Genomic DNA, 27,663 nt, shown 5'->3' with positions numbered 1-27,663 from the left:
AGACAGGTTAGGAAAGATAGGAGGAGGGAGAATTCATATTGTAAGCTGCGAAAAATTTAAAGATGAGAAATATGAAATTCTAGGTGTACGATTTATCTCTGAAGACAACAGGCAACTTGATGTTTTTGGGATGTGGAGACCTGACAAGGCTGGCGCTGATGATAATGCAGAATTATTTGATAAGATAATCATCAGCTAAGTGGGAAATGACATAGAAAGCAACATTATTGTAGTGGCTGATCTCAACTTACCAAATGTTAATTGGGAAGGGAATCTAAATGACAGATAGCATGGCCAACAAATGGGGAATAAGTTAATCTGGGAAGGACAGCTGAATCAGAAAGTGATGAAACCAACTAGAGGGAAAAATTATCTACTGTCGCAGCCACCAAATTAGGCGAGTGAGGAAAACTGCGCTGTCATCAGATATGGGAACGACAAAGCGACAGATGGTCGAGAGTCACTTACCTCCGAGCACGGACTGGCAACGCTGATCGTGCAGTGCTGTCTAGTTGAAGCTCATCTGCTCCAGGTCACCTTACCCAAGTCATTCCCCGTCATGCAGCTGTTGAGCTTGCACCGTAAGTGCAGTTAAAATTGATAGTGAATGTGAATTGATTTGGGCTCAAGTCAAGAGAGAAGTGGCAGGGAGGACCAAGACATTCAAAATAAAGGATGTAGAAAAACTCACGTCAGAAGCCATCGACTGTGTGACTGCTGCAGATTGGGAAAAGTGCTTCAATCATGCGGAAAATCTTCAAACAGACGACTGGGCCAAGGAAAAAGTAGGGGACGAAAGAATGGAGCCATTCATCATCAGTGTAAATGACGACTTGACAGATAGTGAGATGTGTGATGACAGTGACTAAGAAATCTTAGACTGCATTGAAGCTAGAAATTGATTCTTAATTCATTGTAAATTAATGTTAACCTATTCTTTAAAGTAGTTCTTTTTCCATATTACTTAGTACAATATACAGTATTACAGGAAATTAGAAACACTGACCAGGATGCCTTGGAATCTCAAGGGTACAGACTTTATAAAGGTATACCCGGGAAGAGAGTGATGAAGAATGTCCCACAATTTCGAACAGGATTTTTGGTCAGCCTTAAAATAATAAACTCAGTTCAAGAATTCAGATCACAGTCTCCACGACTCTCAACGCTCACCTTAAAGGCATCTAATAAAATCTATACTATAATAAATGCCCATGCTCCCACTAATGATAAAAACAACTCCTCAAAAGACCAGGAGGAAACAGGAGAATTTTGGGACCTATTGGACCAGACCATAGATAACATCCCCAAACACCATATAAAATTATTAATAGGCGACTTCAACGCTCAACTAGGCAGAGAAAGAAAATACCGTGACATCATCGGAAAATGGCCAGCACACAAGAAAACAAATAAAAATGGAGAGAGACTAGTTGACCTGTGTAGAAACCATAATTTAATCTCAAAATCTACATGTTTTTAAGAGGAAACCTCAAAAACTCAAAACATGGAAACACCCTGACTACACTAAAGGAGAATGGCAACTGGACCACGTCTGCATGGACAAATACCACCACAAAGAGATCTATAACGTCAAAGTCCTCCGAGGAATAGACACAGGTTCAGATCACTACGTAGTTAAAATTAAAATTAAACTCATTCCCCAGAGGAGACAACAAAAGCAAGCCCTTAAAACTAAAAGAAAAATAGATCCTACCCAGATAATCAACAACAAAAATTATCAGAAAGCAACTGAAAAAATAAAAATCACAGACAAACTTGAAGACTTAGTACACAACCTTAAACAAATTGCAGAAGACCTAGCTCCAATTAAACCACGTAAAAAACACCAATGGTGGAACAGTGAATGTGATGAAACAGTGGAGAAAAGACATCAGGCATGGCTATTACATCAGTCCCAAAAGACAGAAATATCCTATCAAAAGCTAGTAAAACAGAGAAAAGAAACTACCCAAGTCTTAAGAAGAATAAAAAGACAACATCATAAGGACACCCTGCAGTTAATTGAAGAACAGTTCAGTAAAACTAAATCAAGGGACTACTACAAAACCTTCAGAAAGCAGCTCCAAAAATATGAACCTCCAACCCTACTGATGAAGGATGAAGATGGTAAGCTGGCCCATAACAATAAAGACAATGCAGAAATTCTGGCTAAACATTTCAACAAGCTTTTAAATTGTGAGGAACCTACAGAACTCCTTCATTTGGACACCAACACCCCAATAAAAACATCACCAGAAAACATCAATCCCCCCACAATAAAGGAAGTCTACCAAGCTCTGAATAAATTAAAAAACTACAAAGCGCCAGGAGAAGATCAGACCTTTGCGGAAATCTGGAAATATGCAGGAACCTCAGCAAAAGTTGCCCTCCATCAACAACTTGTCTCTATATGGATTAAAGAAGAACTACCAGAACACTGGACAACAGCCCTCATTCATCCTCTGCACAAAAAAGGGGACAAAACCGACCCTAATAACTACAGGGGAATCTCTCTCCTAGACATAACATACAAAATATTTTCAATAATCATCCTTAATAGGATAAGTTTACAACTTGAGAAAGAACTAGGAGAATATCAAGGAGGTTTCAGACCCTGGAGGAGCTGTCCTGATCAGATCATGAGTCTTAAGTTGATAATGGACTATAACAGGAGAAGAAACAGAGATATGGTGATAACATTTGTAGATTTCAAGAAAGCTTATGATTGCATCCATAGAGAATCTCTGTTTAAAATTTTAAGACACCTTGGACTACACCCCAAATTAATAAACATGATAAAATTGACTCTCACCAATACCAAGTCAAAAGTGAAGTTTAGGGGTGAAACATCAGAGACATTTGAAATTAAAACTGGACTACGGCAGGGAGATGGGCTCTCACCACTATTATTTAACTGTGCTCTAGAAATGGTAATGAGGGAATGGTTTAGAAAATGTCCCCCCAAAATAAAGATTGGCCGAAAAATCAAAACAAATTGCCTGGGTTTTGCTGACGATTTAGCATTACTAGCAGTGGACATAAAAGAAGCAAAAACCCAGATATCAGAACTTCAAAACATTGCAAATAAAATCGGCCTCAAAATATCATTTGAAAAAACAGAAATTATGCCCCAAAAACCAACACAGCTAAAAGAAGTCACCATAAATGGTAATAAAATCAAAATAGTAACTCAGTTTAAATATCTTGGAGAAGTAATAACACATAACTTAAATGAAAAAATCTCAATCCAAGTAAGAACAAATAGATTAGCTAAAGCACAAAAATTAACATGGGATATCTACAAAAAGAAATGTCTATCAATAAATACAAAAATAAAACACTACAACACAGTTATAAAACCGGAAGCTACATATGCAGCAGAAACACTCTTTTACCTGAATAAACAATCAAAGACTGACAGACTTCAGAAAATTGAAAGGAGGATTGGAAGAACCTGTATCAACAAAAAATATCAGAAAGATGGACAGTGGCGGTTAATACCTAACAAAGTCGTGTACAAAGAGCTAGAACCCATTACAGATACTATGCGTAAGAGGAGACTGGGATTCTTTGGACATATCATGAGGATGCAGGACTCGAGACTTCTGAAACAACTAGTACAACACAATCTCGTCTCAAAAAATACCACAACAGGATGTAAATGGATCAGAGAAGTAAGAGAGGATCTGAAGGAAATAGGCCTTACAACAGAAGACACCAAAAATAAGATAAAATTGAATACAAAACTCAAGAATACAAACCTCCGCTTTACCCTTACACAAAACAAACCAACAACACGCACATTTTCAACTGAGGAAAGGGCACGAAGATCGGAGCGTCTGAAGAAGTACTGGGAGGACCGCAAAGCCCGAACAATCCCTTCAAAGAGACCTGAACGACGGACTGACTAAAGTGATCCTATGTGGTCATAAAAGAAGAAGAAGAAGATACAGTATTCAAATATTTAAAGTTATAATGTAATAAAACTGATACGGATTAATATGTAATCTGAAAGTATTTACGGCCTGTGCTGGCACGCGCGCGCCCAGAACTGCCTCAGCCAGCGACATTTACATGATCAATTTCCGGGCCATTTTCCAGGAAAATTACAAGACTCACGGAAATATGTTTCAGATAAAAAATATAAGCCAGACAATTTTTTACATTTTTCCCGCAGACAAAATTTTATTGGCTGAAGAAATAAAAACTTGGCCGCTTACTGAAATTTTCAATACATGATTCTACGGATTTAAATTTACTCGTTCAAGATTTTATTTTTAATAATTATTTGAAGTGGTTTATATGGAAAATAGTTATACCACTAAAATCAGCAATCTTTTCTGAAGCTTGTAGTATAATTTGTTTTGAAACATTATATGAAGTAACATCAAGAGCTTGAGAGAGAAGAAACTTGCCTCGCGCTCCGAAATGATGTGTTCAGTTAGACATTTCTTCGCCAGTTGCTACATAACCTTGGCAACAGCGTAATTTCTCTGACCCGCCTAATTTGGTGCCCGCGACAATAGATGTGGTGCTGATAAAACCAGATGGGCTCTATAGAGAAACTGAAGTGACAGCCAGTATAAGTGACCATGAAACTGTTTTTGTTATAGTTAAAAAATAAATGATAGAAAAGCAGGTTGTAAAAGTAGGACTATTAGGCAATACCATATCTATATAAATAAAGTTGTAGGGATCCGCTGTCTGTAATTTCGTTTGTTTTGCCAATTTTTCAGATATTTATCCGTTTTAAGTCAACTCAAAACAGTATCAGTGGTTTTTATTTTTCGTGTCTGTTTGTTCCACCATCGCGGCGAAACGGCTGGATAGATCTCAACCAAACTTCATATTTAGAGTATACTCCCGAGGAAGGTTTCGATATGCATATGACTTTAAAATGTCTGAACAGATGGGGTGTTTATAGAAAAACCAGAACAGTTTTCTTCCATTTTCTCTTACACTACTGATTTTCTGTAAAATCCATGGATTATATGTGAAACGTCCCTTCATTATAAACAACTTTTGCTATGTACATAATTTCGCTTACTCTTCAGATTACGGAGAAACATACTATTTTCTGCGGGTCTCATGCTCTGCACTGAGTGCCCGATAGACCGACAACAAACCTATTAGACGTTGTCAAATGGCGAGTCAAGGACAGCACACAAAAATATGCCTAATAGCTGGCACGCATCATATGCTGTAACGAAAAGTTAACTTCGTGGACACTATGTTGAATTGTGAATGTTATTTCTCTACCAGCTGTAACCTAAGAATGTTCAAGCTATTTAGACATATTTTCATGTGCTGTTTTTGACTCACCACAATAGAAGAACCTTTCAGTGTTTTCAAGTCAATTACTCAAGAAAGTTTTAATGGGAAGCATTAAGAAAACATGTTTTTAACACAATGCAATGCAGCCAAGGATTTTTTTTAGATCTCACTAAAATCCCTATTTAATTCCATTTTATATTTAAATGTTGTGTATATTGTTCATTTCAGGATCTCTAGATGCCTTTAACACTTTTTAATGTCATTTGAGTATGTTTGTGCATTTGTTTTAGTTATTAGATGTGTTTGTACATATTTGTCTTATGGCTGATGATGGCCAGCCAAGGTTGAAACTAGCTCCTCAACTAAAAAAATGTAATGTAAACATTATGTAATATAGTACTGAAAAGGTGGACCATTTCGGACATAATTTTTGTTATTACAAAAAGAACCTCGACAGTGTTGTAAGACGGACAGCAGAAAATGGTATGATGGTAAACGGGATGAAAAGTCAGATTGTAAGTTTCACAAAGAGAAAAAATTCCTCTCAATTTCAATTACTGGGTTGATGGGGGTGATAGTACCTAATAGGGATCACCGTAAGTACCTAGGTGTTAATATAAGGAATGATCTTCATTGGGCTAATCACATTAATGAGAATGCAAAGAAAGGATACAGATCTCTTCATGTAGTTATGAGAGTATTTAGGAGTTGTAGTAAGGATGTAAAGGAGAGAGTGTATATGTCTCTGGTAAGACCGCAATTAGAGTATGGTTCCAGTGTATGAGACCCATGCTAGGATTACTTGATACAAGAACTGGAAGAGATTCAAACAAAAGCATTTCTTGGTGATTTTCAACAATAGAGTAGCGTTATGAAAATATTGCAAACTTTGGGCTGGGAAGACTTAGGAGTAAGAAGATTAGCTGCTTGACTAAGCAGTATGTTCCAAGCTGTCAGTGGACAAATAGTGTGGAATAACATTAGTAGATGAATAAGCTTGATTGAAGCTTTAAAAGTAGGGAAGATCATAACATGAGGATAAAGTTGGAGTTCAAGAGGACAAATTGGGGCAAATATTCATTTATAGGATGAGGAATAAGGAATTGGAATAATTCCTATCAAAGGAAATGTTTGATAAATCTCCAAGTTCTTTGAAGGTAAAAAAACTGATATGGAATCTGTCACCTGGGCGCCAGCCCTAAATGGAGATCAATGAGGAGGTTTTATTAATGCTGCATTAGTTTCGACACACTGAAAACTTGACAGTTAGAGAGCAAAAGTCAAAACTGGAAAGAAATGGCTTCCCCTACAAAAAATATCTATAGGGATTTATGTTTGTTGTAGGATTTGGTTACACAGTAATAGGATATTGCAAAAATATGAAACATCAAAGTGAATAATGCACACTTCCAGAGAAACATTATGACCTCACATGTTTGAGGTATGCAGCCACACAGCAGAATCCACCCCTTCCCCCCATTCACCCCACCTCACCCTTTGTCCACAAATGGACTAGAAAAAGCAATTCATGTTATACTATTTTACTTGGTACATAAAAACTGGTGAAGAGCCTTGATGACAAGCTCCTGAATTTTGTGCTTTTGAATTCCTTAAATTACATATATCTCAAATATTGCTGAGTGTAAACAATGGCTGTGCGGTTAGGGGCGCGCAGCTCTGAGCTTGCATCCGGGAGATAGTGGGTTTGAACCCCACTGTTGGCAACCCTGAAGATGGTTTTCCGTGGTTTCCCATTTTCACACCAGGCAAATGCTGGGGCTGTACCTTAATTAAGGCCACGGCCGCTTCCTTCCCATTCCTAGGCCTTTCCTATCTCATCGTCGCCATAAGACCTATCTGTGTCAATGCGACGTAAAGCAAATAGCAAAAGAAGAAAAAAAAAAAAAAAAAAAGAAAAGAAAGCAAAATTCCTGGGGGCTTTAAAATACTGGGACACTCTCTCTCCAGGGGTCATAAATATGGAGGACCCTTGCCCTGGGTTATGGGTGAAGTCCTCAACGGCATCTACGGTGGAGAAGACAAACTTTGATATGGGGGGGATAACGGAAGGGGCAAACCCATAGCGTCTGTACTCCAGAGAAGTGGTTACAAAAGGCGTCTGTCTCCATGTTAGAAGCAACCTAATTTTTAACCTGACAGTAGGTATAAAATGCCTTTGGGTGTGGTGAGCCCATCATAACAATAGCCTATATGGATAAAGCAGATACGGTTCCTCAGAAAAGGTCAAGGCGTCCCCTGCAGGCGACGCGCAGCTCTTTGGGTGCTGGGGGAACTGTGAGAAGTGGGCAACCAGCACCAAACTACATCAAGATTGAGACAGTAAATGTCTTGACACTGATGGGAAAGAAAAAGATAGAGCCATACTGGACTGTGTGAGACCAAGAAGAGGGGTACCAGAGAGATTCCTCTGAAAGAAGGATACAGGCTGTATTACAGCAAAACATGGAGTGGCCATCATACTTAGAAAAGAAATTCAAGAATATGTGGAGTCTACAAAATGCGTCAGCAATAGGATGATGGTGATGAGACTCCAGTTCGAAAATGACATGAAAGATCTATTTCAGTTGTATGCCCCACAAACGGGTTGCATAGATGAACATCTAGAGAACTTTTTAGAGGAAGTGGAGAGACAGATAGAAGATACAGAAGTACTATTGATGGGAGATCTAAATGCATATGTTGGAATGGAAGACAAGGAAAGGAAGATGTTGTAGTGCCTTTTGGATATGGAAATGTAAATCCAGAAGGCGAGTTGTTGGTGGATTTTTGCATGAGGAATCAAATTATTGTTGGAAACACCTGGTTTAGGAAGAAGAACAGTCAGAAGATTACAAGGTATGGTTGGAGAGAGAGACGAACAAAGACCATGACTGATTATATAATCATAGAGGAAGAACAACGGAAGAACCTTTTAGATGTTACAGTCATGCCTGAAGAAGCTTTTGGTGGAAAGTTGTGATAGGAAAACTGAAAGTGGGAAAGATTGAAAAACAAGAAGAGAGAAAAATTAAAGTATGGAAGTTGAAGGAGAAAAGCATACACGAAGAATTTCAAAGGGAAATAATACCCTTAGCACCCAGGATGGAAATGGGGAACGTTGAAGATGAATGGAAAAGATTTAAGGAAGCACTGGTTGGATGTGCAGAAAAGGTATGTGGTAGAACATCAGGAAATGTGAAAGACAAAGAGACATATTGGTGGAATGATAGGGTAAAGATTAAAGTGAAGGTAAAGAAAATGGCATGGAAAGCATGAAAAACATCTAAGAATGAAGAAAGTAGAAGAAAATATGTGGAGGCAAAGAATTTGGCCAAGAAAGTAGTGGAGGAAGAAAAGAGGAAAAGCTGGGCCTTATTCACACAGAAAATGAGAGACGATATGCAGGGCAGCAAGAAATTATTGTATGGTATCTTAAGAAACAAAAAGAGAGATCAAGTAAACACCAGATTTGTGAAGGATGAAAGTGGCATAATATTAACAAAGCCAGAAGAAATAAGAAATAGATGGAGAGAGTATTTTCAGAAGTTGCTGAACATGAGAACTAATGACAGTCATTCAACGGGCCACCAGAAAAAGGCAACTAGTTGATGAAGGAATGGATAAAGAAAATACAATGAATGAAACTGAAATGGCAGTATGAATGAATGAATGAATGAATGAATGAATGAATGAATGAATGAATGAACATTGCAGGCATTTAGCCCAGATACATGTTCACAATTAAATTATATAAAACAAGAACCCTTAACCCCAGTGAAACTGAACAATTGTAGATGTAACTAAAAATACATCAATTAAATTACTAAGTGGCCTCTTACACAGGCAGATGACCAGTCCACATGTAATGGCCAACCCTACAACCCTCTAATCTTACAACTAACTTGGTGGCCCCCCACACGGACAGAATACCAGACCCATGCAAGGCTCTACCCCTAACTAATTCTACTAAGCTGCCTCTAACATGGACGGATGACCAGCTCACATGCTAGGGCACCCCCTACATCTAATTTTTTTTTTGCTATTTGTTTTACGTCGCACCGACACAGATATGTCTTATGGCGACGATGGGATACGAAATACCTAGGAATTGGAAGGAAGCGGCCGTGGTCTTAACACAATGCGGACCGGTCCCGAGAAAACTCACGTTTGCCTAGCCGAGCGTTGCGGACCGGTCCCAAGTTATCTCGTGTTAGCAGCAGACTGAACTTTAGTGCTATCTTTTGAGATATACGGGAACTATTTCGAGATCAAGGGTGATAGAACTCTGTTATGTATGGTTCTACACAATCGATAGTCGCATTTCTTTTCGAGTATTCTTCATATCATAGATTTTCTTTGCATTTCTTGACAACATATTTACAAAGTTCGAAGAGCCATGCAAGATGGCAGCGCACAGGGATCGCACGTGTTTAGACAAAGATGAAATTATTCGCGAATTATGTGCTGATGCAGGCTCCGAATATCTAAGTGATGCTGAATATTTAGAGTTCGATGATGAAATGCCTTCTAACGGAAATTTTTCAAGGTGTGGAACTCACGTAGCGCAGAAGGAGTCTGATAATTGTGTTATGGGTGTAAATATTCTAAATACTGTAAATAATGTAGTGTTTTCTGACAACTGGGACATGGACAACAGTGAACCTAGGGTAGAGGATTTTGAAGGTGCTCCTGGTATAAAGATATGGCCTAATGAATCTGGAAACATAGGACTAGTAATAAGACATATGTTTCGTGAGGAATTTTTTCAGTATGTAGCTGAACAGAAAAACTTATAATATGAGCAGAATTCACATTCTCATAACGTATCCCCTAAAACACTAACATGGACTAATGTCACTAGCAGGGAAATTAAAAAAATATTGCTCTGTGTATATTGATAGGGCAGATGAAGAAATCATGTCTGAAAGATTACTGGCCAATAGCCCAATAAAAAAACCCATATTTCCAAAAACTATGAGCCGAAATAATTTCAAGAAATACCCCGTATTTCAACAACTATTCACGAAGGGCACTAGAAAAAAACACAGTAGTCCTTCAAAAGCTAGTTAAGTTCTGACAGTTTATTTGAATGCATGCACTCCAGCTTGGAGGTAGTTAGAATGTGGCCGGGAACAGGGCTGTGCATGGGGTGAAGGGCACCCGGTCCACAATGTGTTAATTAAGGTACAGCCCCGGAATTTGCCTGGTGTGAAAATGGGAAACCACGGAATACATCTAATTTAAGCCTATAACTACTTACTACATTAAACCTATACTAATTCTATCCTAAATCTGTCTGGCCGTGACACCCCCCTGGTGAGGAACTTAAACCACCCTTCCCTGGGATGTCACGACCAGACATGTCTCATGAGGCTCGGAAACCGAAACCTCACCGACCTCTTAAGTTGTCAACGTTATTCCTCACCACTCCTTCATGAAACAACCCACAAGTGTGCGGATGCCAGCTCCACATGTGGGCCGTCACGTCTGTATTCTTCTGCCGAAACGGTGGTATGACTCGGCTCATCTTTCGCTGTCTCATTGACAACTTACTTCCTCAAACCTAATACTACTCCCTACCTTACTCTACTCTACACGTGCAGAAGTACTGAATCAGCACTTAGCTTGAGATAGGTCAGACCTATCTCCCCCTCTTCCATCTCTACGTCACTAGCCAAACACTACCGTATCTAACAGGGAACAAAAAAACCAGACAGACAAAACAACTTACCAACAACCACAAACAACCTGATTAGGAGGAATACAATATGACTTACTTATCAATGAACTAAATACTACTAATTATAAAATATACAATACGTAAGGAGCAAGGATCAAAACTGAACATATATATAAACGGGACATAATACTGAAATTATAATTATTGTCACCCTTACTATTACTGACTTGAACTCTGTACTGTCCCATATCTGTGTATCCCTCTTTCATCACTTTCATCAGCATTCACCACTTTTATTTTTTTCTCCCACAGTCTTTTTACAATTGTCAATAATTTCGATAGTTTCCCTGGCCTTCTCCATTCCCTGTTCATTAATTTGACAAGAGTATAATATCCAGATTCTCTTTCCATCTTATTTCTCTCTTCCACTTCCAAGTATTTAACCCGTAATGTTCTTATACTTTCACACTGTCTCAAGAAATGTGCATTTCCTAACTCCTCCTCACACAATAAACATGCATTGCCACTTCAGTAAAAGCCTTATTTTTATAAACTCCCATCATCCACCATATCAATCCCCTGTATTCTCTTTTTGTTAATTTATCATGTATTATTTTCATACCTGGATATATATTCATGAATTCCTCCAGAGTTTTCCTATTATTACCCTCAGCTCTTAGCCTTTGTATTTCTATATCTGCTACCCTCTGTGCCGCTTCCCTACAAACTTTTCTTTCTTCTAAATCTTTGTCCCAATAGTTCCCCATCCCAATTTCTTCTAGTACTTCCTTCAAGTTGCCCACCCAGTACCCATTCTGGTAACTCATTTGGTGCAGGTAAGCTAAATCTAGAATTTCTCCCCCTACTCCCCTTTTTAACCTAAACCAATATTTTATTACTCTCTTAATTATATCCACCTTTATATTAATGTCTGTACACAGTAATCTAACTCCACTATTCACTGTACATATTGGTAAACCTGTAATTATTTTAATAAATCTACAAGTAACTGAATCAAGCATTGCGATTTCCTTTTCTGTGCCCCATATTTCTGTACCGTATAAGATTTTATATTTGATCACAGCATTGAATACATTTCTTTGAACCCTAAAATCAATATTAGGCATCCTGTTATCTAATATTCGGATACTAGCTAGGGCTGCTGCACCAATCATTTTTGCTCTCTTGATGTGTTGACCAATTTCTATTTCCTGATATTATAATTCCTAAATATTCTAACTTGTTAACTACTTCTAGTTTTACTCCTTTCAAATACCACTTTTCTTTTTTTTGCTAATTTGTTCCCTTTTTTGCACACCATTACTCTAGTTTTCTGTGCATTAATTTTCATATTCCATTCTTTACAATACTTCTCGATACCATCAATACTTTTTTGCATTGCTACTGGCGTTAGTATGAACAGGAGTATGTTGTCAGCAAAGAAAAGACCAGGAATATCCTGATTTTCCAAACATGGCAGTGCAAATCTTTCCTCAACTTTAAATTCTAGTATATCGTTAATGAACAATAAGAATAAAATCGGTGACAATTTACACCCCTGTTTCAGACCTATTTTGAAGATAATCTCTCCTACTACTACACCTTCTTCCACTCTCACAGTACACCTTACTTCAGCATACATCTCTTCTATGGCTCTTATCATTTTACATGACACTCCAACCTGTCTCAATCTAGTAACGACTGCCCCCCTGTTCACAGTATCAAATGCTTTTTCTAAATCTATTGATGTTATATAGAGCTTACCTCCTTTTTTCTTTACATATTTGTCAATAAGCGTTCTCACTATAAAAACATTATCTAGTGTTCTCCCTTTTCGGAATCCACTTTGAAATCTCGACAGGATTGAATCTCTCTCTGCCCAGTTCCTTAGTCTATTTCCCAGTATACCAGTATATACTTTTCCCAACGTGTCCAATAATGTAATTCCCCTACAGTTTCCAGGATTTGATCTATCCATTTTATTTTTGTATATAGGGCATATTATCCCCTCTTTCCAAGCTTTCGGGAATACCCGTTTCTCGAAGATTTTATTGAATATCCTTGTCAAAATTTCCCACATGCCGTTTCGCTCTCCCACCTCTTTTCAAAATTCATATGTGATACCCGAAATAGCTCCTGATTTCCCCTTCTTAGCTCCTTGCAACTGGTTCATTATTTCCTGAGTCAAAATAGCCTCATCTAATTCAGGCAAAGTGACACTCAAGCCCCCCGAGACAATAATCCCTTCATGATACGCTCTCCATTGGTCTTCTTTATTCAATAATTTCTCAAAATACTGGACCCATGTACTATGACTTATATTGGTCCGCCATGAACCTGATTTCTTCTTGGTCATCTGAATTATTTTATCCCCTACTTTCCTACTGTCATTTTACTTACACTTTTTATTTATGTCTGCAGCCATCTTTTGTTGCCATTCCGACTTCGTCATTCTTAACAATTCTCTGTATTCTTTCCTTTTTTTACAAAATGCAGTTCTAGCTACTTGACCACCGTCTTCCCTGTATCTCCTAAGCGCCTTCATAACCAGTGACTTTTTCTTAGCACATTCTGTATTATACCATCCACATTTTACCTGCGTTCTACCTGGATTTTGCCTCATACATTTTCCTGCCATTCCAATTACATTTTCTATCCTGGTTAGGGCTTCTTCAACTCTATTCTCTTCTATCAGTTTTACAATACCTATTTTCCAGATCTCAAAATTCTCTCCGTTGAAGTACTCTCTAAAATTCATTCCCTAATTCTTCTCTCCAACGATACCTGGGTATTTTCCTTTCCTTTACGCTATTGTAAACTCTCTCCTGCACTCTTATATCTTGAATCACTAATTTTAGAGAGACTGGCATATGGTTTGCCACCGCCCAATCCCTAACGCATATCTCTTTGATAACTTGCAAACTATCCCTACAGCCTACAACTAGGTCAATTGTACTGCCCCCATTCTCTACTATATAGGTTAGTTTTCCACTCTCATCTCCAAACCACCATCCATTCAATATATAAAGCTCCTCTACCGCGCATAATTCCAGTAGTTTTTCTCCATTTCTGTTACATTCTTTATCCTGGCTATTTCTATTAACTACTAATACCTCATCCTCATGTTGACTATAAACTGGCTTCTTATCCCCTATCCTCGCGTTAGGATCACCCATAATAATAATAATAATAATAATAATAATAATAATAATAATAATAATAATAATAATAATAATAATGCTTGCCTGATCATACGTACTTCTCATTCGTCTAATTTCTGTCGCTAAATTCTCAAAAAACTCATTCTGCGCAAATGGGGAGCTCAAAGGTGGATTATATACAAAAGCTATACATATCTCATTCCTCCTATTGACCCTATCCAATATTCTTATCCAGATTAATTCCTTAAACTCAGATTCTAAGAGCTGTATCCTATCTTTTAAGTTGTTTTTTATTACCACCGAAATTCCTCCCGATATCCTTCCTCTATTGGATCTCCTTGATCCATATTGACTCCATACAATACACCCTTCTATCTTTAAGTCTCTCTTGTAATCAGCCCAAGTTTCTACAAGTCCAAGATGGGGCCACTATCTCACTGTCAGATAGCTCCTCAATTGTAATCATGTAGGCTGAGTGCACCTCGAACAAGGCCTCAGTTCCAGGTTAAAATCCCTGACCTGGCTGGGAATTTAACCCGGGGCCTCCGGGTAAGAGGGAGGCATGCTACCCCTACACTGTGGGGCTGGCAATAAACATTACTAGAATACCGTACCCTAAAAGTAGGGGATAACTTGCGAAGTGGATCAATCAATCAATCAATACTGATCTGCATTTAGGGCAGTCGCCCAGGTGGCAGATTCCATATCTGTTGTTTTCCTAACCTTTTCCTAAATGATTTCAAAGAAATTGGAAATTCATTGAACGTCTCCCTTGGTAAGTTATTCCAATCCCTAACTCCCCTTCCTATAAATGAATATATGCTCCAATTTGTCCTCTTGAATTCCAACTTTATCTTCTTATTGTGATCTTTCCTACTTTTATAAACGCCACTCAAACTTATTCGTCTACTAATGTCATTCCACGCCATCTCTCCGCCGACAGCTCGGAACATACCACTTATTACATGTGATAAAATTCATTTCTGGGTCCATATTGAAAATATTTGTATTAAATAACACTTGAATGTTTAATTAATCATCCACCTATTCAATACAATAATTAATCTTCCACCTATTCAATACATTAATTGTATTGCGCAATACAATTAATGTATTGAATAGGTGGATGATTAATTAAACATTCAAGTGTTATTTAATACATACCACTTAGTCGAGCAGCTCTTCTTCTTTCTCTCAATTCCTCCCAACCCAAACTTTGCAACATTTTTGTAACGCTACTCTTTTGTCAGAAATCACCCAGAACAAATCGAGCTGCTTTTCTTTGGATTTTTTCCAGTTCTTGAATCAGGTAATCCTGGTGAGGGTCCCATACACTGGAACCATACTCTAGTTGGGGTCTTACCAGAGACTTATATGTCCTCTCCTTTATATCCTTACTACGACCCCTAAACACCCTCATAACCATGTGCAGAGATCTGTACCCTTTATTTACAATCCCATTTATGTGATTACCCCAATGAAGATCCTTCCATATATTACCACCTAGATACTTACAATGATCCCCAAAAGAAACTTTCACCCCATCAACGCAGTAATTAAAACTGAGAGGACTTTTCCTATTTGTGAAACTCACAACCTGACTTTTAACCCCGTTTATCAACATACCATTGCCTGCAGTCCATCTCACAACAATTTCGAGGTCACGCTGCAGTTGCACACAATCTTGTAACTTATTTATTACTCTATAGAGAATAACATCATCCGCAAAAAGCCTTACCTCCGATTCCACTCCTTTACTCATATCATTTATATATATAAGAAAACATAAAGGTCCGATAATACTGCCTTGAGGAATTCCCCTCTTAATTATTACAGCGTCAGATAAAGCTTCACCTACTCTAATTCTCTGAGATCTATTTTCTAGAAATATAGCAACCCATTCAGTCACTCTTTTGTCTAGCCCAATTGCACTCATTTTTGCCAGTAGCCTCCCATGATCCACCCTATCGAATGCTTTAGACAGATCAATTGCGATACAGTCCATTTGACCTCCAGAATCCAAGATATCTGCTATATCTTGCTGGAATCGTACAAGTTGAGCTTCAGTGGAATAACCTTTCCTAAATCCGAACTGCCTTCTATCGAACCAGTTATTAATTTCACAAACATGTCTAATATAATCAGAAAGAATGCCTTCACAAAGCTTACATACAATGCACGTCAAACTTACCGGAATGTAATTTTCAGCTTTATGTCTATCACCCTTTCCTTTATACACAGGGCTTACTATAGCAACTCTCCATTCATCTGGTATAGCTCCTCTGACCAAACAATAATCAAATAAGTACTTCAGATATGGTACTATATCCCAACCCATTGTCTTTAGTATATCCCCAGAAATCTGATAAATTCCAGCCGCTTTTCTAGTTTTCAACTTTTGTATCTTATTGTAAATGTCATTGTTATCATACTTAAATTTTAATACTTCTTTGGCCTTAGTCTCCTCCTCTATCTGGACATTATCCTTGTAACCAACAATCTTTACATACTGCTGACTGAATACTTCTGCCTTTTGAAGATCCTCACATAAAGGATATCCACGAGGCCAATGATGAAGCTGTGAGTTGGCTAACAAAACTGGACATTCAGCTTTAGCAGCAATGCAGATATTGATGAGCTCAAATGTATAAATATAGTTTGTTTATTACGTACTTGTTCTGTGTGTATAGATGAAACTGTTTTTCGTGTAATTGTACATATTTGTTAATAATCAGATTGTAACAATGTATCCTCATGCCATACGAAATATATATACATACACACTCTCCTTGTTCATTAATTATTCCTGGAATGTCCTTCTTGGAACCTGTTTCTGCCTTAAAATACCTATACATAATCTTCCATTTTTCACTCAAATTTGTATGACTGCCAATTATGCTTGCCATCATGTTATCCTTAGCTGCCTTCTTTACTAGATTCAATTTTCTAGTAAGTTCCTTCAATATCTCCTTACTTCCACAGCCATTTCTAACTCTGTTTCTTTCCAGTCTGCACCTCCTTCTTAGTCTCTTTATTTCTCTATTATAATAATGTGGGTCTTTACCATTCCTTACCACCCTTAAAGGTACAAACCCATTTTCGCATTCTTCAACAATTTCTTTAAACCCATCCCAGAGTCTGTTTACATTTTTATTTACCGTTTTCCACCGATTATAGTTACTTTTTAGAAACTGCCTCATGCCTGCTTTATCAGCCAAATGGTGCTGCCTAATAGTCCTACTTTTAAGACCTTCCTTTCTATCACATTTATTTTTAACTACGACAAAAACAGCTTCATGATCACTAATACCATCCATTACTTCAGTTTGCCTATAGAGCTCATCTGGTTTTATCAGCACTACATCCAGGATATTTTTCCCTCTGGTTGGTTCCATCACTTCCTGAATCAGCTGTCCTTCCCATATTAACTTATTTGCCATTTGTTGGTCATGCTTCCTGTCGTTTGCATTTCCTGCCCAATTGACATCTGGCAAATTCAGATCTCCTGCTACAATCACATTTCTTTCCATGTCGTTTCCCACATAGCTGACTATCCTATCAAATAATTCCGAATCCGCGTCAGTGCTACCCTTTCCCGGTCTGTACACTCCAAAATATATCAAGTTGCCTATTATCTTTAGAAATGAGCCTATTGGGTCTATATTCAGAAAAGTCAGGGAACATTCATATAGCTGCTTTTCTCATTTTCCTAATAAAATAAAAATCAAATCAGATGCATTTGTGATTGAAGAAAAACAGTTGAAGTCTTGGACAGTAGTAGAGCTCAAGCCTACTAATTTTCTAAATTTGCCAATTATTTAGAAAATTTTGAAGGTAAGGAGTCACCAATCAAAAGATAATGCAAAATGAAAAATTATGTTAGTGCGGAAGGATTAAAGATCATTTGGGTACGAGTTGTCATGAATAAAACCCTAACGAGTCAACAAAAAGCGCAACGCCAACCTTCTTCTTCCTAGCCTTTTCCCCCAATTTACTGCAGTCGGCACTTGACAGGGACTTACCCAGTTTTACAGCCAAATGCCCTTCTTGACATCAACCCTATGTAGAATGGATATATTCACTATAGTGTGTTTCTGCGGTGGTTAGTAGTGTGGTGTGTTGGGTGCATATGAGGAGAAGTGAATTAAGACGAACACAAACACCCAGTCCCTCAACTAGAGGAATTAACTATACATACTTAAAATCCTCGGCCTGTCCAGGAATCGAACCCGGAGTCCTCTGAACCAAAGATCAATACGCTGACCATTCAGCCAAGAAGCCAGACGAAGAGAGCAATAATGGCATAATTAAGGAAAAAAGAAAAAAAAAAGAAGATATGATGGAAAAATTGTAATTCTATTAGATTACAACACAAACTGAAGGCATTCAAACATAGAAGGGCAACTCAAGGATGTCCAGTCTCAACTGTCAAAATGACAATGAGTTTCTTCTGGACAGTTTACTTTTAGAGAATACATCCCTGAAAGGTTATATACAAACATTTCTGCATAACTGCATGGGAGTATGTTGAATTTGACTTAATTCCCTGTAATAGAGCATTATTATACCAATAAACCATTCAACTGTCTATTCATTTGAACTATGGCTGTGTCACAGCCTGATAATAAAGAGGGTAAGCTCACCTAAATATGTTTTCAATAAACAAAAATATTTTATTTGGATTGAATATACTATTGAACTGTGCACACAGCAAAGCCCTACCTAATCAGCAATGCCCAGCTGATGCACATTCACACATTCTCCCTGGGTGCCTGGCTTTAGTACTTTTAGCCTATCTTACCCCAGTGAAATTTTGTTCTCTACAAGGCAAATAGTATTTATTTAATTAAATATATGTCTGGATACGTGGGTGAATGTTCAGCGTTGTGGCTTTTAGTTCAGAGGACCCTGGGTTCAATTCCCAGTCGGGCTGCACATTTTAACCTTAAATGGTTAATTCCTTTGGTTCCGGGACTGGATATTTGTCCTATCCCCAACATCCCTGCAACTCATACAGCACACCTAACACTATCATCCTCCACAATCACACGCAGTTTCCTATACAAAGCATATGCCACCCACCCTCGTCAGAGGATGTGCCTAACAAGGGCCGCATCGGGCTAGCAATAACCAAGCAAAATTACATATTATATTAAATATATGTTAACCTATAACTGAACCAGCAGTTTAAAAAAAGGGAATAAGCACCAAAAAATTGAAATTAATTTATTACAACCAAATGTGTGTTAACATTCTTAGTAATAAAAAGTGACCAACCGGGCGAGTTGGCCATGCGGTTAGGGGTGTGCAGCTGTGAGCTCGCAACTGAGAGATAGTGGGTTTGAATCCCACTGTCGGCAGCCCTGAGTATGGTATTCTGTTGTTTCCCATTTTCACACCTGGCAAAAGCTGGGGCTGTACCTTAATTAAGGCTATGGCCGCTTCCTTCCCATTCCTAGGCATTTCCTGTCCCATCGTCACCATAAGACCTATCTGTGTTGGTGCAACGTAAAGCAAATAGCAAAAAAAAAGTGACCGAAAACCACTCGCTTACTGGTGTAATTGGACCTGGAACTGTACCTCAGTTTGAAGAAGGGAACATATCCCCGTTTTGTTACCTTCTTCAAAATGATACCGAGCTTCTTCGCCATCATCGCTGTGGTTGCGCTTTCTAACAGCTGGTATTTCTATCTGTCGTTCAGATTGTTGTTTATAACCCCATGTTATACAGTTTATTACAGTTCTGTTTTGTGTTTAATCTACGAAGTCTTAAAAGTTTATAATACTCCCTCACCGGACGAGTTGGCTGTGCGGTTAGGGGCGCACAGCTATGAGCTTGCATCCGGGAGATAGTGGGTTCGAACCCCATTGTCGCCAGCCCTGAAGATGGTTTTCCGTGGTTTCCCATTTCCCATTTTCACACCACCATAATGAAGGCCACGGCCACTTCTTTCCCATTCCTAGGCCTTTCCTATCCCATCGTCGCCATAAGACCTATCTGTGTCAGTGTGACATAAAGCAAATAGAAAAAGAAAAAAAAATCCTCTCTTAATTGATTTGATAACCTACAGTACATCTTTTAAAAGTGCTTTAGTTTGGTATTTCTTATGCAAAGTCAAGTTTTTTTGTGGGAATACATTATGACTGCTAGGTCTAATTTTGAACGTGTTTGGTGTTTAGGTTAGTGCTACAATGTCTGAAAGTGACATTGAAACTATTCCTATAAAGATAAAGAAAGGGATTCATCATCCAGAAACATATAGCTTTTAAGTTAAGCTATCTTAATCATTAAATATCTTACACAAATCAGGAGATTTTTGTTTTGGAGTTTTCAGTAAAATCAATTACTGCTACAAATTTTGCACAAAACACATTTAATACTATCACCAAATATATATATACTAGCAAGATACCCGTGCTTCGCTACGGTATTATACTGAAATTTATAATTGAATGCTTATTGTTTTAAATATATAATACGCCGAAATTCGCGATCTGACTCGTTTTCTGCGAGAATCTGCCAAAATTCGCGATCTGACTTGTATTCCAATAGATTATGGCAGGTTTCCTCCCATTTTTTAATCTTTCTTTCCAGCAATCGATTTTGTAATTCCTGGGCTAGGTCCAGGTAGTCCACCCAGTCAGTTGAGTCCCTAAATCTTTGCCATCTTTTCCTATAAGCATTTTTAATATGGATCAAATCCTTCAGGAGATCCGGCGTGGTGTCGTCTTGGGTGCCTTGGCGGTACTGACCCCTCGGCCAGACTGAATTCTTAGTCATTACCCGTCCAGGACCCATTTCCTGCGTGGTCCGCACATTTGACGACGGTCCATAACATTATTATTATTATTATTATTATTATTATTGTTATTATTATTATTATTATAGATATTTTGGACCCCACAGCAAGATGCAAGACCGCTACTTGGTGGTAAATTACATCTGCTGCCATTGTCATTGTTGACAGTGTGACCAGCACCATTGTCGAGCGGAGGCAAGTGTGCGGGATTTCTGGCGATACGAATGACATACTTCCGTGCATTATTGACCTTATTATAGAGGTGAACAATTTGACGGGCAATCTCATTCCCATCATTTATTTCAAATGTGTTTACATTTTTATTTATATGCCAGGAGAATCTACTGTAATATAAGAACCTTCTCCAAAGGAAAAAATGGCTGTTGAAAACGAACCCAGGAAAGATTAAAAATGATCGGTTTGTGATCAGAATAAGTACATCCAAAATCTACAGCCTGTTTCCAGTCATTCGACAGGGTCAGGAATGGAATGAATAAAGCCCCATCTAGCGGCGATAATAGGAATTGTGCCGGCTGCCGAAGCACTCCTCTGGGGCAATGATTGATGAATGACAAATGAAATGAAATATTGGACAGTGTTACTGGAATGAATGATGACAGAGAAAACCAGAGTATCCGGAGGAAAACCTGTCCCGCCTCCGTTTTGTCCAGCACGAATGTCACACGGAGTGACCGGGATTTGAACCACGGAACCCAACTGTGAGAGGCTGGCGCGCTGCCACCTGAGCAACGGAGGCTCCTTATAAGTACATTATGAACAGTAAAATCAATTGGTCTCACCTCCTTTTACACCCCACTGCCGTTAAGTTTATTTATCCCCCCCCCAAAAAAAGAAGGCGTGTTTCTTTATGTTTAAAGGAGATTCCAAACACCAATGTTCACGTCTATTACCTTCAGTTTTGAGATATAAGTATCCCCATAAAAATAATTCACTTTTTTCACTTCCTTTCACACTCCCCCCACCCTAAGTGAATTTTCCAGCAAAATATACTTGTTTCTTTAATAGCAAAGGATCTTCTAAATACCAATTATCACGACTCTAACTTCTTCAGTTTTTGATGTATGTGTCCTCATGAAAGGAATTCAACTCCTTTTCACTCCCGCCCCCAAAACGCGTTTTTCTTTGTTTTTAAAGGAGATCCAAATACCAATTTCCATGTCTGTAACAACTTTAGTTTTTATTAGATGTATGTATTCTCATACAATTAAGTCAATTAATTTTTCAATTCTTTCACCCCGCCTTTCATTGGATTTTCCGAGAATAGTTGTCTGGCCCAGGGGACATGTCCTTGCAACGCGCCAAGGCGCTGCAGAGTTCCCGCTCCGTACAGGGCACATTATAGTCCTCTGAAGCTTGAGTGGAAAAACAAAGATGATGACGTTCTGCCTCCCGCTTCAGAGCAAGGAAGTCACGATGATAATTCCTGGAACCAGACACATCCATAAAATAAATACCGGCAAGTATAAAATCGTAGGAGAATCGTGCAGTCAGTTCCCCCCAAGTAGTGCCGCTGAGAAACTTCAAAATATTCAACTTCTTAGTGCATTGAACTTTTAATTGCTGCACGTGTGGCTCCCACGATAATTTGCTATCGAAAAGGAGCCCAAGAAATTGGTAAGTGTCAACTACAGGAAGAACGACATTTCCTAAATAAAGCTCAGGATGCGGGTGAAGAGTGCGCTGCTGACAAACGGTGCAGAGCACGGTAAGATGATCGCTGTAAGTACACACCGGAGGGGGTTCTCCTTTCAATAAATGGAAGTGCGTTAGTATACCGTGGCTGATCCAAAGACGACATAATACCACTGCTTCCCTCCGAGAAGCCCGAAGGGAAGTCCTCCATACCTACATTGTACCCTTTATAGCTCACAGATCATTTGGAAGTGGAGTGGCAGCCCAATGGGACATAACCAAATGTCTCAGCCGGCATTTGCGTGGAGGAGAAGTGGGAAACCACGGAAAACCACTTCCAGGATGGCTGAGGAGGGAATCAAACCCCCCTCTACTCAGTTGACCTCCCGAGGCTGAGTGGGTTGAGCTGCGCTGATGGTGTATACCTAGAGTCCGATGAGTTCTCGTTAATGGATTTGGAAAGAGTAGGGCGAGCATAACCAAATAGGTTAAAAAAGGACAAAACTATTTAAAAAGGAGGACAACATCAAAATAAGAGGACACAAAAATCCTATACTGAGTATCTGAATTTAGACTTACACATACTGATTTTCACGTATAGCAGTATGACGATACTGCCTGCAATGGAAATTCCCGGTACAGAAGATGATCCTTGGATACCCAAAATACGACGAAATTTAGTCCACACTTGAGATGATGGAGGATGTGACGTCATAGATGACACATTCTTATTATGGCAAATAAGAACTCGCACTTTAGCGCAGAGCTTTTTAAATGTTACCAAGTTGGCCACAGTAGGCTGCCTGTGAGAACGTTTATGAGCGCGACGGCATTCCTCGATAGCTGCTGCAATTTCTTCGTTCCACCATGGAACGAGTTTTCGGCGAGGACTCCCTGAGAAGGACGGAATGGACTCCTCAGCAGCAGCAAGGATAACTTGTGTTATGTAAGTTATATCGCCGTCTACAGTCCGCATGGTCTCATCGTTAAAGACAGCGAGTGATGCGAACTTTGGCTAATCAGCATGTTTATGAATCCATCGAGGAGGAGCCTTGACGGATTTTTGTTTCGACAAAGTAAGAATAATGGGAAAATGGTAACCGTCACAGAGATCATCATGTGTATTCCACCAAAACAGCAGAACCAACGTTCAGCTGCATAGAGTATGTGCCGTAACGTACACTGATATGACTTGGTTCACCTGTGTTCAAAATACATAAATCCAGCTCTGTTACTAATGTTTCAAACTCCCTTCCCCTGGGGAAAGTCGTTTCAGAGCCCCATGTGGGGTGATGGGTGTTAAAATCGCCCAATAAGAGGAAGAGAGGTGGAAGCTGATCTATAAGATCAGTGACATCATTTATGTTAAGAGGCTGGCCTGGTGGAAAATAAACGTTACACACTGTTACTATGTCAGGCAGCGGTATCCGCACCGCAACTGCTTCCAGTGGGGTTCTTAGAGGAACCACTTCGCTATAGGTATCAGAACGAACAAAAATACCCACACCATCAGACGCCCGGTGAGCATAATATCGTTCTGTCAAGTATAGACTGAAATTTCTCAAGACCGTATGATGACCTGGTCTGAAGTTTGTCTCCTGAATACAGACTATACTCGCCACGAACTCACTAATGAGCTGATGCAGCTCAGCATGATGGCTGTCATAACCAATACAATCGTACTGGAACAGTGCCATAGTGTGGACTATAAAAAGAGTGTTAAGTTATGAGCAACAAGGTGCTCTTAAACCTAAACACTGCCGGGCTGAGTGGCTCAGACGGTTGAGGCGCTGGCCTTCTGACCCCAACTTGGCAGGCTCGATCCTGGCTCAGTCCGGTGGTATTTGAAGGTGCTTAAATACGTCAACCTCGTGGCGGTAGATTTACTGGCACGTAAAAGAACTCCTGCAGGACTAAATTCCGGCACCTCGGCGTCTCCGAAAACTGTAAGAGTAGTTAGTGGGACATAAAGCAAATAACATTATTAACATTATTAAACCTAAACACTATCAATATCTACATCTGAAGATGTAGATGACAGCTCGATGTCTATCCCGTGATCGACAGACGGCAGGACTGACGCCCAGAACTTCGACACTTTCCAGCGACATGAACTCCCCCTACGAGGGGAGCGCGCAGGTTTTGGAGCGGGTGTACCTGCTGGCGCAGACTCATACCCTCCGGATGAAGGGTATGATTTCCCCTTCGTAGGAGAAGTGCGAGAGCGTCCAGTAAGGGCACTCCTCTTCTCTGCCTTCAGACTCTGGGTCAGGGGATACAACTGGGGAGGATGACCAGTGCCTCACCCAGGAGGCCTCACTTGCTATGCTGAACAGGGGCCTTGGTGGAGGATGGGAAGTTTGGAAGGGATAGACAAGGAAGAGGGAAGGAAGCGGCCGTGGCCTTAAGTTAGGTACTATCCCGGCATTTGCATGGAGGAGAAGTGGAAAATCATGGAAAACCACTTCCAGGATGGCTGAGGAGGGAATCAAACCCCCCTCTACTCAGTTGACCTCCCAAGGCTGAGTGGACCCCGTTCCAGTCCTCATACCACTTTTCAAATATCGTGGCAGAGCCAGGAATCGAACGCGGGCCTCCGGGGATGGCAGCTAATCACACTAACCACTACACCACAGAGGCGGACTCTGAAGACCTAACATTTTTTATTATAAATATGCTTTTTAACTTAAAACAGGTCTGCTGAAGTGTATATTTTTAATTGTGGCATTTGAGTGAATTCTTAAGGTATAACTCATGTTATTTAAGATATAGCAGTTTATTAGGAATTCCATGTGTAACTTTACTATATTTTTGTTCTCTGGCTGAAGATGTCTCCCACACAGGGAACAAACATGTCCCTTTGATGCTGGTCTGAAAAGGAATTTATTATTTTTTTTTTTTTTTTGCTATTTGCTTTACGTCGCACCGACACAGATAGGTCTTATGGCGACGATGGGATGGGAAAGGCCTAGGAGTTGGAAGGAAGCGGCCGTGGCCTTAATTAAGGTACAGCCCCAGCATTTGCCTGGTGTGAAAATGGGAAACCACGGAAAACCATCTTCAGGGCTGCCGACAGTGGGGCTCGAATCCACGATCTCCCGGATGCAAGCTCACAGCCCCGCACCTCTACACGCACGGCCAACTCGCCCGGTAAAAGGAATTTTAAAAATTTAAGTATAGTAAACGTGGAGTTCAGAAAGGATGAAACAGTATTGGGCTGACAAAAATAAGAAAAACTCCATAAACCTGACTAAAGTAGTCCTATGTTGGCTAAAAATTAAAATAAATAAATAAATGAATAAAGGTGGAGTTTAAGCTCAAAATATCCTTAACACTTCTTCAAGGTTGACGATACGGATTAATTATGTTAATTTATAATCACCATCAACAGCGTCATATGCGCTCACTCCATTAGAACACTGCAGAGAGGTTTGGAATTGAATCCAGGCTTTTGGCACACAATCTGTCTGGAAATTCACATTTTTCTCTCCTCCTGAAACAGAAATCGTTCATCCATGGCTCAGTCTTTGAATGAAAAAGTGGGATGTGGTGAAGGCACTTTGATCTGTGTATTTCTACTGACCACAGTGAAGCCTGCCTGGTGGCCATAATCATTAAGGCATCAAGTCGATATGGTGTGACACCTTGGATAGCCAGTTCAAGTCCCGTAGGTCAAAGAAATTTTCACCATCAGAATGTTGGTCGGCAGGGTAGGAGAGGTGGTGGTGTACAATTTTGAGTTTAGATGGGCTGGGAGATAATTTCCCAGTCCTGGTCGACGATGCCGCCTCTGCCGGCGTGGGCATGGCTTTTGCCTGGAAATCCAAATACCACAAAGGGAGGCATACAGAAGGGCAGTGGTTATTTGGAGGGATGGAGAGAGACAACCACAAGTTTCTTTACCAACCCACACAGAATAAAAGCCACAGAATCTAATTACCATCATTGACGGAAATGACGCCACATCCCATTTTACGTCGGCCAATAACAATGCAAATAGGTACTTCAGCAATGGAGAATGCCATGCGCTGCTCTTTCTTAAGTTATAAAAGTAAATGTACTTCTGAGGGCATGCTAGTGGGTTCCTAGACACAGCAATGAACACATCTCTCCTCTAATACAAATCCCAAGTAAGATTTGCATCATTTCTACTAGTGGAGGATAGAGAACACTGGCAGCCTTGAAAAACTCATGCACCCTTGTATCCATGGGGAAGGTGGTCTTGAAAAGGAATTCAGAGAGGTACCGGTATCCAACAAAATTATGTTTTCTCCTGCCGAGCCCTGGAACGGAGTAGCTGCCGTACTTCAAGTGTCGCCACCGATTCTAGATGTTCTGAGTATGCACGGCAGACATTATTAAACATAACCCTCCAGTTTCTCCGATTGACGTGACCACTCTTTTTCATGTCAACAAATTGAATACAATGGTTAATACAAAGATGCACGAATCCCTCGTGCACCAGGCAGTTGTACGCCTTTCAGCAGTAGAAAATAACTGTCAAGTTTCATCCTAACGATACAAAATCAATCAATGGAAGATATAATATTTATCTAATTAAACATAACCTCGTTACATTTCTAAGTAGCCTATATAATATTAAAGTTTTTATAATTTATTATATTCACAGCTCATAGAAAATACTTACGATTTTCATAATATTTCGAAATGCATGAAGCTTCATTCTCTCGCAGAGGTGTCAAAATTACATAAATCTTCATAGGTAGGGACGGTAAAAATTCAGCCCTCTTTACATATCGTCTCAAACATTCTAAGGTAGTAGAAATTAAAGAAACCGGTAGAAGAAATCGCTAAAAATTTCAGTTTAGCCTGTAACCAAAATATCCCAATATTTATCTCATAACCAAAATAACAACATAAACAATCCGCTCTCGGCAATAGAAAACAAAACGGTATCGAGAATATTCAGCATTGCCAACAGTGAGCGAACATCCGAAGTTAAGTCTCTACAGAAATGACCGAAATTCCCTACATTTCGTAGCAGAAAGCTTCAGTTGTAGGCGATAATACAGGCTTCTTACTGTTCTCTAGTTTATTGGAAGCTATTACTTTTAAGGACTTAAAAGAGTGATAT

At 39.4% G+C, this 27,663-nt stretch overlaps 1 long non-coding RNA gene across 2 annotated transcripts in view; it reads right to left on the bottom strand.

The window, feature by feature from the left end:
• The window catches only part of LOC136875531 (uncharacterized), a 37,944-nt gene extending 10,548 nt beyond the window's left edge, over nt 1-27,396 (bottom strand). Inside the window, exons 1-2 of one of the 2 annotated variants that reach the window (XR_010860462.2) lie at nt 27,217-27,396; nt 25,951-26,061 (exon numbers count right to left, since the gene is read on the bottom strand). This is a non-coding gene — a long non-coding RNA (uncharacterized lncRNA). The remainder of the gene's footprint in view (nt 1-25,950; nt 26,062-27,216) is intronic. The other variant, XR_010860461.2, reaches the window with a different exon arrangement.
• Nucleotides 27,397-27,663: the final 267 nt, after the last annotated feature.

This window comes from Anabrus simplex, chromosome 6 (genome assembly GCF_040414725.1).
Source record: "Anabrus simplex isolate iqAnaSimp1 chromosome 6, ASM4041472v1, whole genome shotgun sequence".
NCBI lineage: Eukaryota > Metazoa > Arthropoda > Insecta > Orthoptera > Tettigoniidae > Anabrus > Anabrus simplex.
Note: the sequence above shows the minus strand (reverse complement) of the source record. Positions and strands in the feature narration are given on the sequence as shown.